General features: G+C 35.6%; 1 protein-coding gene across 3 annotated transcripts in view; it reads left to right on the top strand.

The window, feature by feature from the left end:
* Window positions 1-686: 686 nt before the first annotated feature.
* MEF2C (myocyte enhancer factor 2C) overlaps window positions 687-14,074 on the top strand; it is a 170,951-nt gene continuing 157,563 nt past the window's right edge. For 2 of the 3 annotated variants that reach the window (XM_007467387.1, XM_007467384.1), the window contains exon 1: window positions 687-876. The gene's annotated coding sequence lies outside the window, so the exon portion shown is untranslated. The remainder of the gene's footprint in view (window positions 877-14,074) is intronic. The other variant, XM_007467388.1, reaches the window with a different exon arrangement.

Raw genomic sequence — 14,074 nt, 5'->3', positions numbered from 1 at the left:
GAACTCTAGCTTTAGCCCGCTCCTAAACACCCAGGTTGCCACAGACATTAGCTGCCATTTTAAATGTCGTAGTGGGATCCCAGATTCCCAATCGTTTAAGTGCTACGAGCATACAATTTTGACATTCAGTCTCTCAGAACTACATGCTTTCTAATTTTGGTAGCATGATTAATCCCCACTATGTGATGAGTTTTAACCTTCTAATATATCTTTGGATCAAAAAGAACAAATGAGCTACAGCAAAGAATGGCAACTAACTTTAATGCTTAACACAATTTAATAACCTGAAATGAAGGAAATGTGTGTTATGTTTCCATTAAAAAGTTTCCAGCCACAATTAACTGAACAAAAACTCGCCTTCTTCCAAGATCATTCTTGGAAATGTAATTTTAAAGTCTGTGTGAAATAAGAAACTTACTTTTTACCATATGAAAGCAATCTCACTTTTCAGGAATGGTTTTTGGATAGACTTCCGATTTGATATTTTCCATTTGAACTAGCAGCGAGGGGGCTAGTAAGGGGGGAGGAGAGGAAAGCAAGTCTGTGTTCTTTTGCCAGCACTGACAAAGGTCTGGTTGTCAGTGATACCTTTGCAGCTAAATTTACTCCAGAGTGACAGGAACAGGTGCACCTTGGCCTGCCAGACACTTGTGCACAGGGATCACGCATCTTACGGCTTGACGATCAAGGGGGGAAAGCCTGGGTCTTCATAGAAAAGGAGAGGAGGCAAAGGAAGCCCAAACTGGGGGTTTCTCTTCAAAGCCAGCTGGTCTGGCTTTATTCTACAGGAATTTTTTTTACCTGTCAGAGTTTGGACAACAAAGCCCTCAGCAGGTGCTGACGGGTACAACTTCCTGGAGAAGCAGAAAGGCGCTGGTGAGTTTCAATTGCCAAAATATACTTTTTAATCTCTAAAAGTTGATTTTGTTATCTTGGAAGAGGCACTGCTGAGGTACCTACATTCAGAAAGCTGATGAGACCATTGGAATCAGAGCCAACTAACTCAACAGTGGGTTTTCCTGGTGTAGAAAGTAGGGCTGTTACCATTTGACAACTTTTTAGAGTGAAAAAAAAAAAAGTTTTTTTAAAAGAAAATGCTTCATATTTTAAATGTTGGTCTCTTTCATTTACTATCTTCAGTATCTGAAAGATGAAGAATTAATTATATATATGATACTAGACTATTCAAATAAATATACAAATATCATTTCATCTCCTTTTTATCTAATTCTGTCATAATCTACTCATTCTAAATAAAACGTTATTTTTCAATATTTCTCCAAGTAAAAATGTGAAATGGTACATGCTCTTTTCAAAAGTTTCATGGGCTAGAATTTTTTATGCATACATGTGACAGGAATATGATTAGAGAGAATATGAAATTAATTTTATTTTTAATACAATTTTAAAACATGTATTGCACAGAATATTTAATAATTAGAAGTAGCAACATTTTCTTGTTACAAAGAGTTTCTTCAGAGAAAAATCTTCAGAATAAACAATAAACACTACTAAAGCATGTTTTTACGTCATTGATTTCCAAAATTAGAACATTTATATAATTGGTATTTTTATTTTGTAAATTCAAAAGTTTAGGCAAAAATATTTTTTTCAGAATAGGATTTTAATTAATGCAAAATATGGAAAAGTGAGACCACATGTTAGGACATATTTTAAAAAAGTGATTCTATTTCAAGGACTCATTCTTTTAACTATGCTTCTCAGCATTTCTCTACAAATTGTTGTATTATATAGCAAATTGAAAACATTTAAGCAAGTAGGGAGCTTAAAGCTAGGGACTATACATAGTAAACATATGAAACCATTTTAATAACCAAAATCCATATTCACAAGTAACATGGACTAATGAATGTAAAGGATGCACAGCATACAGTGATCAAGAATGCTATAAATTATTATGCATAAAATCAATTTTCTTGGCTGTGGGGGGCAAAACTGGTGCTTAAGAAGAGAAACGTTTCTACCAATATAAATTAACACTATGAGGCAATTGTTTTATTCAGACAATCCCATAAATAATTTTCAATCTACATGCTTAGCACATTGTCGCATAGTGGGAAAATAATAAGATCTGATTGTTTTTAATGACCACTGTTATCTAAAACAATTTTCAGATCAATGATGACACAGATATGTCACAAATTTATATGTATCATACTCTTTCAGACTAACCTAATTGCTGTTTAAAATTATGAAATGTTTGTGGTTTAAAAAGTTACCGGAAATTACCCACCCCACCAAAAAAATCTAATATTTTTAAAACACAATCTTATCTACATTTTAATGAAACCATATTTTGAAACCTCAAAACTCAAATCTGATCTTCATTAAAATTATGACATGTAGAATATGGTTCAGAAGATTAAAGCATATTTTATTTTTTAAAAAGGAGTGTACTTATTGTGGTTTCAAACTGCTATTTTTATGTGATATTTGGTCATCTTTGTCATATCGACTCTGGCACCTGAGTAACCATGGCCACTGAAATTTTTAGGTAACTTCATTAATCTCTTAAAGAATGAATATGTATTCCATGCACTTCATAAGTTTCTTTATTTACCTGGTCTGCTAAATACTATATTCTGAAAGAATCAAAGTACTCGATTTTAAAGATGACTATGTACTGCAAAACTGAACATACACTTTTAAGTCAACTTCGAAATTACATTTGTTAAGTTTTTGTGTGCAATACAATTGGCTATAATTATAAATACTGTTTGTCATTAACACTAAGTATAAATAATACAAAAGCTTCTTCCAAATTATTTTTTATGACTCTTGTGAATTATTTAAGTGTGACTGAACCTATTAGAAACAACGTTAGGCATAGCCCAAATATTTCTAAATAACTAAAATTTATAATTTTAACCCTGCCCTAAATTGTTGGCTTAATCTAAAATTCTATGATATTTTCTTTTACTTATGAGAAAAAGCTTTAACTCCTAGTTTGACATGCAACTACATGTTTGTCCTTTCTGATAAACTTTCAACTTTCATGTCAGTAAAATACCTATGCCAACGCCCGCAATGTATGGGAATGGTTTCTTTTAATAAGCCTTAGTTAGAAACTTGGCTTAAAGTTGCAATGACTAAAAGTTTAATTGTAAAACACATGCACTTTAAGCATTATTTGCAATACATTTTCATATCTTAAGGACAGCTTATAGTGGAGAAAAATTAATTATTCTCCCCTTTCAGAAAGACATTTGAAAGCCATTTTGTTTACTTTGTATATTCATAGGGAAAATCTTGGTTCTCCCAGCAACTAACTTCAATAAATTTTATTCTGAATATCAATCTATTTAATTTCAGGACAAAGAAGTTTCCAGCTAAAATGGTTTACTTGTAAGTATTTAAAGAAACAAAAATATTTTGGCAGCTTTATATGTATCTCCTCATTGACCAGCCACCTGACTGACAGCTGTCAACTGTCTGTGGGCCAAATGTAACCCAGTAAAGATAAAAATTGCATATTACTCATCCCTGTTGATAATACCTGGTGCCAGTAGGTTTTCAAATAGGAATAACTAGACTGTAGATATAGAGAGGTAAAAGAGGAATCATTTTAACTGCCTACCATGCCTCCTTTGTCACTAACTTGTTTCCCCTTCTTTTTCTTATTTATCCCGTTTCTCTCAATGTCCATATATCACACCTACAAAGAGTTAATTTCCTTAAGGAAACTTCATATATAAGTAACAAGTATGTCTCCATGAAAATACTGAGCAGCCAGGTAACGATGGCCACACATTTCTTTCAATCAAATCTCCTTTTAAGCTCATGGAATCTTTGAAAGAGTCTTTGAAGCTTTCAACTACTCATTTTAAAGAAAATGAAACAGAAGCACAAAAATGATATTTACCCAAGGTCACCAACCTGAGGATGCAGATGCAGACTTGGAACTGTCTCAAAATTTCATGATTTTTTTTTTCTGTTAGACTTAAAACATGTGGACTGTAAAACTATAAGTAAAAAAGAGCACATAGAAAATTAATGTGAGTTACATTTCTTTGGAGAACCATTTTCAGTTACCAAATTTAATACCTTAGTAGAGAGATACAATTTTATCAGAGCATATTAAAATGTAGTTTTAACAAAGAGCAAAAATACGTTAAACTGTCTATGGTATAAATTCTTCTTTAGTTTCTCTTTACCATTTAAACTGATTTCTAAACTGAAAATATTTATGGTGCATATGAAGTAACAGAAATAAAATACAATCAATGGCAGCATATATGTTTAGAAGATGAATGAAGAAATGAAGTCAGGTTGAAATTTTTTTATATATTAGGGGATAATTAAAAATACCAAATATACCAAAGTATAAGCATATGTATAATACTGAAGTGCAGAATATATTAAACCTTCACATAACTGACTCAACAACTAACTAGCTTGTATATGTATGTGTATTAATTACTAAACCTCTCTGGACCCCAGAGGCTTCATCAGCAAGTGTTTCCTAACAGCTAAGAAATTCTATAACTCAATAATCCTGTATTAATATAAGTATCTGACACTTATTCATATAATTATTAATTTTATTAATAAAAATTTATATTGCTATAATTTTTTGATAATGCTGCACAACACACTGATTCAAGGTCATGAAAATATATTCAAATTTTTTCTGACCCTTCAGAAAAGAAATTGTTTAGGAGATATCTACCACGTTCTGAAGTTAAAGTAATTTATATTAACCCTGGGCTTTGGAGAAATATTTGCCTTTGAGAAGTGTTTGCTTAAAATCCAGACTTGGAAATGAATTTTTTTAAAAAGGAGTGGGGAGCTTAAAACATTGATATAGGATACGGGAGGAAAATGTGGGCAGGGTTTCCCTGCAAGGAATTCATCTAAAATAATCTACAACAACTCTATGATACCATTCAGCAACTAAATTATATATCTAAATTTACAAATGAATTTGCTTATTCTATTACATTTAGTCCAAATCAACATTAGTCATTAATCAGCAAACCATTTAACAATATGCAATAACAGTATGCAAATCAACTGCAAGCAAAATAGTCAGTACAATAATATCCATTTCTAACAACTGGGAAAGACAGGGGTGTCATAGCAAAATATGCAAAATCACAAGACTTTCAAATAAATTCAATCATCTCCCTGCATCTCAAAGGGGTGTTAGTGAAAGTGAATGACTTGTTCCTCGTCTGCCTTTGAAGGATCATAAATGCTATCTCCTTAGCGCTGAAGACTGCTGTCCAAAGAGCACCAGAGCAGAAGTAGGCAGCTAAACTGCAGTCTCTGTTTCACTACTTAAGTCATTTTGTAACTGGAAACAACTCATGTAACCTCTGTGAGGCTACTGAATAGATGAGACTCTTTGCTGGGCTGTGTGTAAATCATAGGAAAGGAAGTTTTAGTTATCCAATAGAAGGGGTTTCCTCTGCTGGGTGCGAAGTCCCAAAAGGATTCTAGGACATACTGGTGGGATTCTGCCTGCAATGGCATGCCCTGCCCTCTCCCTATTGCTGTAAGTAGCCCACCATGTCAGCATTCCAAATAATTAAAACACCAGTACTAACCTATGAAATCAGCAGGCAAAACAAAATCACTTTGTAATACACTACTGTCCGGCTGGCCATATGTTTCCCACTTGGGTAAATGGAACATGAAAGGTCTTAGCCTCAAAATGATATTATCACTCATAGCTTTGAACTTTTCAGTGTATTCTATAAGGCTGAGTTGATACAAAGGACTTAATGGTCATTTAATGTTTTCAGTTTTATGAAATGGGAGACTTTAAAATTTTTTTTATTGGAGTATAGTTGACTTACAATGTTGTGTTACAGGTGTACAGCAAAGTGATTCAGTTATACATACATATATATTCTTTTTCAGATTCTTTTCCATTATAAGTTATTACAAGATATTGAACATAGTTCCCTGTGCTATACAGTAGGGAGACTTTTTTTAACCAAAAAAACATTCACTACACTCACTGCTGCAAGCCAGCATGTGAATATGTTTGTTCGCGTCAGAAAAACATTGGTACAAGATACAGGCGTGGCAGAGAACCCCTAATCTGAAGTGTTATAAATATCTGGATCCAAGAGAGGTTAATGGCAGCAGCTGGGTATGGAGAGAGGTTAAAAGGCTGGGAATGTGGATCCCTGTGTTGCCTGGGATGCCTGTGTTGTAAAGGTCCCTCATGCCTAGTAATTACTTGGCAGACAGAGGTAATTACAGGACATAAGGAACATTTGTATTGATTGAACGCCTCTTTCATGAAAAGTCACATTTCTTAAGTGATCAAGAACAACCCTAGTCCTGGGTTTAGGGAATCTAGGCTCACAGCAGCTGGCAGTCACTGAAGCATGCACGTGTTTGTAGGCCAGTTGTCACTAGAGGTAGAGGTTCCTGGATCCAAAGCTCATTTTACAGGTTTTGCCGAGATTCTGGAATCCAAGGAGCATATTCCACCCAAGAAGAGATAAGCACTACCCCTTAGATAAGTGAAGATGAAGAAGGGTACAGAAATTTAAGAGAATTAGGTCCTCACACTGCTTAATCAGTTTTCTAATTACCACGGGCAGAGTATATGTGACACGTCTTTTTTTGCTTGTTTATCATATGAACCAAGACAGGCAACGGAAAAATTCGTACCATTTTGAACTCTCATTCTTACTATTTTGAAAGGCATTCACTAACTTAAAAGCTCCATAAAACTTGTTAAGATGAGTTGGGAGAAGAGGAACGAATAATGGAGAAAAGGGAAGGTTAGGGAATTAGGACCTCACAGATTTTACGCTTACCCCTACATTAAGGCAGTGGCTTGCAAACAAAATGTACATTAAGAGACAGCGGAGGAGCTAGTTAAAATGCAGGTTCCAGAGGTTGAGGCTCAGCGGGCCTGCAGTGGGGGCCAGGAATCTGGGCACTCTGATAAACTGTTCTCTGTGCTCAATTGTTCAGTCCTCACTAGAGCCTTCTCTTCTTTAAGACAGCAGTTCTAGTGCCCGCTCTGGCAGCAATATTATACTAAAATTGGAACGATACAAAGAAGATTAGCATGGCCCCTGCGCAAGGATGACACACAAATTCGTGAAGCGTTCCATATTTTTAGGGAACAAAACTGAGTTATTTGTGGTGAGGTGGATGGACTTAGAGACTGTCATACAGAGTTGAAGTTAAGTCAGAAAGAGAAAAACAAAACACCGTATGCTAAAACATATATATGGAATCTAAAAAAAAAAAAAAAATGGTCATGAAGAACCTAGGGGCAAGACGGGAATAAAGATGCAGACCTACTAGAGAATGGACTTGAGGACACGGGGAGGGGGGAACGGTAAGCTGGGACAAAGTGAGAGAGTGGCATGGACATATACACACTACCAAACGTAAAATAGATAGCTAGTGGGAAGCAGCCGCATAGCACAGGGAGATCAGCTCGGCGCTTTGTGACCACCTAGAGGGGTGGGATAGGGAGGGAGGGAAGGAGACGCAAGAGGGAGGGGATATGGGGATATATGTATATGTATAGCTGATTCACTTTGTTATAAAGCAGAAACTAACACGCCACTGTAAAGCAATTAAACTCCAATAAAGATGCTGAAAAAAAAAAAAAGAGGTCAGTTCTGCTCTACAGTAGCAAGAAACTAGAACTTAGGGATCTCAGGTCCTGAAAGATCAAAGCAAACGTGTGGATACAGCTATAGATGTTACATGTCCACTGTTACTTACTGTCCGATATAACTGTGCTTAAGTAGTTTATTTATTTTACTTATTTGCATGTGGATTGGCAAATGATAAGGTTCACCCAATACTAGTGATAAGCCAAAAATCATTCTCAAGTTCTACTTAAGTTTCAGGCACTAGATAGTATAGCTTGAAATCTGAAGAATGGCTTGAACTGACTCTTCAGGCAAGTCATGAACAAACAGCATACATAGTGCTTATTTTAAGTATGCATGCATATACACATTCAAGTTTTGGAATACTCAATTAATCATCACTGACCTATGGAGTTTAAGAGGTTACAGCCTAGTGATAATGTAAGGAAACCACAGGCTTTAATCTCCCATGTGCAAGTCATTTTTGTGGCCATAGGCTACACAAACTAGAGTCTCACAGCTACATAAGGTGAGGTGAGAATGTGTGGATGGATGAACACTAATCGTTCGCAAATACTAGATAAACAAGACAAGCATGTGCTTTATTCACTGTGAGTTAACCACCATTGTAATCAAAGAGTAATTATAGTGATTAATAACAAAAATAATCATAGAAACTCTTCTATGACCATATTGTCCACAGTATACATCATCGATTGTTTAGAAGTAAGCTCCTTTGTTAGTGGTACTTTATTTGGAAGTGATTCAGAGAAATAGAGAAATATTATTAATGAAACCCTATGGTTGTGAAACAAAAAAATGTAGCTTTCCAAAGCAATGAAAAAAAATCTGATTAATTGTTAATAACCAGTTGTGTCGGGGGTAGGGGGGCTTTGCTGAGTTTACAACCGAAAATAGAAGATTTACAGCTGAAAGTAAAGAGATGGAGCAAAAAGGTGAAGGAAAGATGAAAGAAGGGGAAGAGGAAGGAAATGGAAAAGATGGGAGTAAATCTATTGATGAGCTATTTAACTATTTCTGAAGGGGTCAAAAGGAACAGAAAAATTGTAGAATGTTTCTTATGCATCCCTCTTTAAGTAGTGTTCAAATTTACTTAGAATCATATTTCTTCATTTCTGAATAAAGTGATTCCATTTGATATGGATGCTCCATATTTACAGGTTTAATGCTATACAAGGTTGGGAAATATTTATGTGCCCCATCTTTGCACATAGCAAGATGCTTTATCAGTGATTTCACAGAGGAGATAAAGGGCAGAATGCATTTTTCCCTCCAAGCTTGTATCTCTCCCCTGCCCTTCCAAATTCCTCCCTCATCCAGGTAGCAACACTATTCTCATCACAGGGTTCTTATACCCCCTTCAAGATGTTTCTGGAAGAATAATCACTAATTACACCTCTGGTGGCTTTTGGAGTGGGGACAGAAGGGAGTGCACACAGAGTGAGACCAAGTGACAACCCAGTAGGCTGTGGCCCATGAGACCTGCAGTAACTGTGTGCCTCCTATGCAAAGAGGGAACAGAAAAGGTGACCAGAACAACAGGTACTAAAGAGCACCAATTTTTTAAAAAATAATAAGTGGACAATTTTTAAAGGATCAGGATATTTTGCTGATAGAGAACACGTTTTCCAATCCCAACCTTTTCAAAAATAAAATTTCTTCCTCAAGTAAGAGCCAGGCTTCCCACTGATTTGCACCCAGGATATACCTATGTCAGCAAATGAAATGGCAGCGGGCAGGAGGGAGCTGAGACATACTGAGAGTCTCCTCCCCAAAGCATCTCCTGACCAACACAGCAGGGAATTTGTGGAATCTGTGTAATCACAGATACTCCTTTGGATTATAAACTTTTTTTCAGAAAACTTTTGAAGAGAAGTTCATTGAAAGGAGTAACACGTTTCTACTGCATCACTAAGTAAATGGGGTTGGAGTGCCTGTCTCCTCTGGTAGAACATAGTCCAAGAGAATTCTGGAACGTAAAGAGACTTCTGAGGAAGGAAAGGACCTTGTGGGTCACATCAGGGAAAGGCCACGCTCACTAAAGAGCTACTACTGATTTTAAGAATTGCTGCTGGGTGAGTAGAGCATGCCAGAGTGAAAGGAGGACAAGCTGAAGGTGAGTAGAGGGAAGATGGCGACACAAAGACAAGCCTCAGCAGCCTTACCACACAGATAATGTTGATTTGAAAGGACTTAAAAACTCAGATTTAAAAGGAAGCCACTAATTTACATTTATGCTAAGTTTCGTTCAATTTAAGAGTAAGATTATGTAATCAATAAGCAATTTAGAAGATGTCTGATGTAGCCTTATTCTGGGCAAATGGATATATAATTATTTTCATAAGTCTGATAAAATCAAATATGAATACCAAAAAAAGTTCTCTGAGAAGAATGTTATATGGAACACTGATGAGGATAATATAAACTGGTCACCCCAAAACATAAGACTTCTTGATATAATGTAATTGGTTTGATCAACATAATGTCTTAAATGTTTTATATTTATTTCAAATATGAAATGCTCTAAGATGAAATAAAACTGCTTTGAAACATGAAAGCTGATAGAAAAGAAATCAGCTTCTAAAATTTGCTGGATAACTGACATTGAGATGTTTTTCAAGAATATGTGATAGCCCTCGAAAATGAAATAGTATAATGATAGCTAACATTTATTGAGCATTTTCTACATGCCAAGCACTAAGTGGCTACACAAATACAATTTCAGGTCCTCTTGTCAGCAAAATTATCATCCAGGGGAGGTTCCGCCACTTTCCCCATTTTACAATGAGGACATTTAGAAAATTAAGGTCAAAGGGTTATTAAGCATCTGAGACTGGATTTTAACCCAGGGTCTCTGATGTACTCTTTCCTGTCTGTTGTACATTCTCTGAAAAGGTATTTCCCACAATGTTCATACAATGATGCACAACTTTTCATTAGTGAAACTGATTTTTTAAAAAGTGATCAGACCTTTCATGAGTGTTAGTCACTAAAATGTCTCCTTAAAGGCTACACCACATCCATATTAGGGACACCCTTGAAATTTCCCTTTTGTATCTGCGATTAGTGTCAATTTATGAGGCAGATATCAAATAATCTGCTGCTTTATAATCACATCATAGTTTCTAACAAGCACCTTGTTCATTACATTTGGTTTGGATTTAGTTTCAGCAGCAAATTCATCCTTAATGATAATGATTTACCAACAATCAGACTGTTAAGACTGCAGAGCAAATTCCTAAGGATATTTCTGTTGAGACTTAAATGCAAAGACGTCATTACTGAAATAAGCAAATAACCTCCTAAAGCATCTACCTTGAAGAGGATGACACAGGGTTAGACACATATTTGTGAAATCTTTTCTGGTGGGGAAAAAATATCGATTATATCATCTCCTGCTCTCATCATCCCTGTAAGTGAGCAAAGTTTATTAGGAGTGTAATGAATCAGTATAGCATTGTAGCTAAAGGCATCTATTGGAAACAAACCAACATAGTTTCACATCCTTTGGCACTTAAGAGCTATGTGACCTGGGGCAGGTAATGTTACCTCTCTAAGTTTTCATTTTAAACCCATATAAAATGGAGAGAACAATACCTTCTAAAAGGTTGTTGTTTAGATAAAAAGAAATAAAGCTTATGAAGCAGTTAATACAGTATTAATCCAACACTGATAAGTAGTGAGTGGCCATTAAATATTACGCACTCTGAACTTACTTATTTCAACCCACATTCTAATAAGATAGTGTTATTTTCGCACATATACTGCAAATATATTTGTATTAATAATATGAATATTATTTATATAGAAATATTTAGCTACAATTTATTTTTAAAACCTTCTATAAGAAATCAGACCTCTTTGGTTTGGGTCTTTGACCCAATGAACTAGTGTCCACTGGTAAAACAAACTGGTTTTAATCACTGACTTAAATTTTAAAGTTTTATGGCATTTTACTTTTAGTTCTCATCATATTCCAAAATAATTTAGAGAGACTTCATCCCAAATAATGAAAATTAATTTTCTCTCTACCTAGTAAATTAGAATATAGATATAATTATTTATCTCCTTGTTTTTAAATCTGGTGAGTATTGGAAGCATATAAATCTATGCGTGATCTTGCCTACTTGAAAAAATACAATTTTATATTGTTTTGTTTGGTTTAAAATTTTAGCTTATAAATGAAGTATTTTAGAAATAATTTTTAAGTTCTCAGCTAAGTAAAAAACCATCATTTGGAAAATTACCTAGAGAGAGGAGACAAGGTAATGTGGTAGCTCTATTTTCTCCTTTCAAGAATCTTTTGTCTTAACTTGGTGTTCTTAGTGAGGAGAGCTAACATGAACACCACATATAAAAGGCTTATTAACGATCTTTGAGTCTGTTTGTTTGTCCTGGAGTGCATATTCATACCTATCATGACATCAACAGGAATCATACACATCCCAAGTGGGACTTTATTAAATAAACAAAAAAATGCAAAACGCCATGGTTTCTGTTTTTCAAGAAGTGGCAAACAGTCTCCTAGACATAGCTGTAAAGTTGATTATGTGTCCAACACAGAACTACTAGTAGTTCCCCCCTTCCCAGCAGGCCTCTGCTGAGCCCCGTTGCCATAGATGGCCATCAGACATTTGGAATGACATCAGGAGATAATCTGAGCAAGCTCTGCCCTAAAGAATTCAAGCTAGCAGGAGACCAAAGATATCAATGTCTTCTTGGCTGACAACAGCATAAAAAGGTCAACCAGGGTGAAAAGAGGATGGACGTGGAGTTTCCAGCGCCTTTTCAACAACCAAGCAGCTAACAAGTATAAGGAAGCATACCTCAGGAAAACAAATAAATAAATAAAGACAAAGGAAGCCCAAAAGTACCCTGGAGGCACCATTCCTGTGAAAGGGAAATAAGGCAACCTATAGCCACTGAGTCAGGAAATTTTAGGATTAAAGAGATCTCTATCTCTTGAAGGTGAAACTCACAAACAGATCTCATCCAGAACTAATCCCCACCTCTCTTACAACCTACCTCTCCAACTTTTTCTACTGTGACAGCCCAGTATGGGTGAAGATGGAACTTAATGGTGGGGAAGAAGCAATCCTTTGCAGGAGAATAAGAATGGCTAACTTTTACTGCAGTTTACCACTTTCCTAGCTCTGTGCTTCACACTGAATAGCTCGTTGAATCCTCATAACAAAGTTTTGAGGGTAAGCACTTTATGTTCCACATTTTATCCATGAGGAAACTGAGGCCAAAGGGAAGTTCAGTACGTTGTGCACAACCATACAGTTACCACGGGATAGACCCAACGGGCTTTTGATCACATAGATTCTCCCTAGTCAGACTAGCCTTTCATTAGTCAGCCAAGGAGAGGCTGAGGTTTCTAGCACACTGCAAGCACTTGAAGAATTTAAAAGATTTTCTCTCAGGCTATCAGATTTCAGGGAAAATGGGAAGAATGCTTTCTACCATGAACCACATGCAAATGGTAAATTTGTAAGAGAAATAAGACATTAATTCAAATATGCATCAGCTCAGGAGAAATTCAAGCTTTAAAAAACATTTTCTTGTTATTTTTAAAAATTATTTATCATTCATGAGTACTCTTATCTGAACATTTAGAGGTCCTTCACTAAGGGTTAACTTAAAAGCTAATTACCATAAATGGCCAGAATTAATACCAACATTTCACCCCAAAATGGCAATAAGAAATATAGGGGATAATCATGGCAAAACCAACCAAGCAACCAAAGCATTGAAGTTAGAAAGTTTGTGCTTTACCTCTAAATCTGTATGACGTCTTCTGTTGTCTTTCATGTCTCAAACAGCGTAATTTGTAATTAAGTTTTGTTCATGTTATAAACCTTTCTAGTCAAATGCCACCCTAGTGATATCTAAGACATAATCAATATATCTGATAACACCTTCATCGAATTTGAGGAAGATTATGCTTTGCTAACAATTCTCACCTTATGTAACACCTTTCCTCCCTGCCCTTAAGAGTGCTTTCAGCTGTAACTTTAAAGGATAATTCCATTTCCTCAGAATTTTTAAAATAGAAGTAAGTACAATGTTATACCAATTAGTCTCTTTAAAAAGGCATTATACAAATCCAGGACACTACCAATAATAAATTTTTAGTTTGGGAGATAGCATCATTCCCCATACACCTTATTCTTTATTAAATGGAATTTCTTCCTGGAAGAATACTTAGAAATATTTTTCTCTTGTAAAAGGGTACTGTTGTCTAAAATTTCTGTCAGGTCACCTTTCTGTAGAGTTAATTTGCTTCACTAACCCCAGGCAACTGCCCTGGGCTGCCACAAAGTGTACTATACCCTGTCAGGTGACCTTATCTCCTTTCCAAATTGATGTCATGATTTGGGGGCACATCTCTTAACTTCCCTTCCTTGTAAAAAATTAGTTACTGCGTTAAATGTTCCCTATGACCTCTTTCA

This window comes from Lipotes vexillifer, unplaced genomic scaffold (genome assembly GCF_000442215.2).
Source record: "Lipotes vexillifer unplaced genomic scaffold, Lipotes_vexillifer_v1.1 scaffold1111, whole genome shotgun sequence".
Taxonomy (NCBI): Eukaryota; Metazoa; Chordata; class Mammalia; order Artiodactyla; family Lipotidae; genus Lipotes; species Lipotes vexillifer.
Note: the sequence above shows the minus strand (reverse complement) of the source record. Positions and strands in the feature narration are given on the sequence as shown.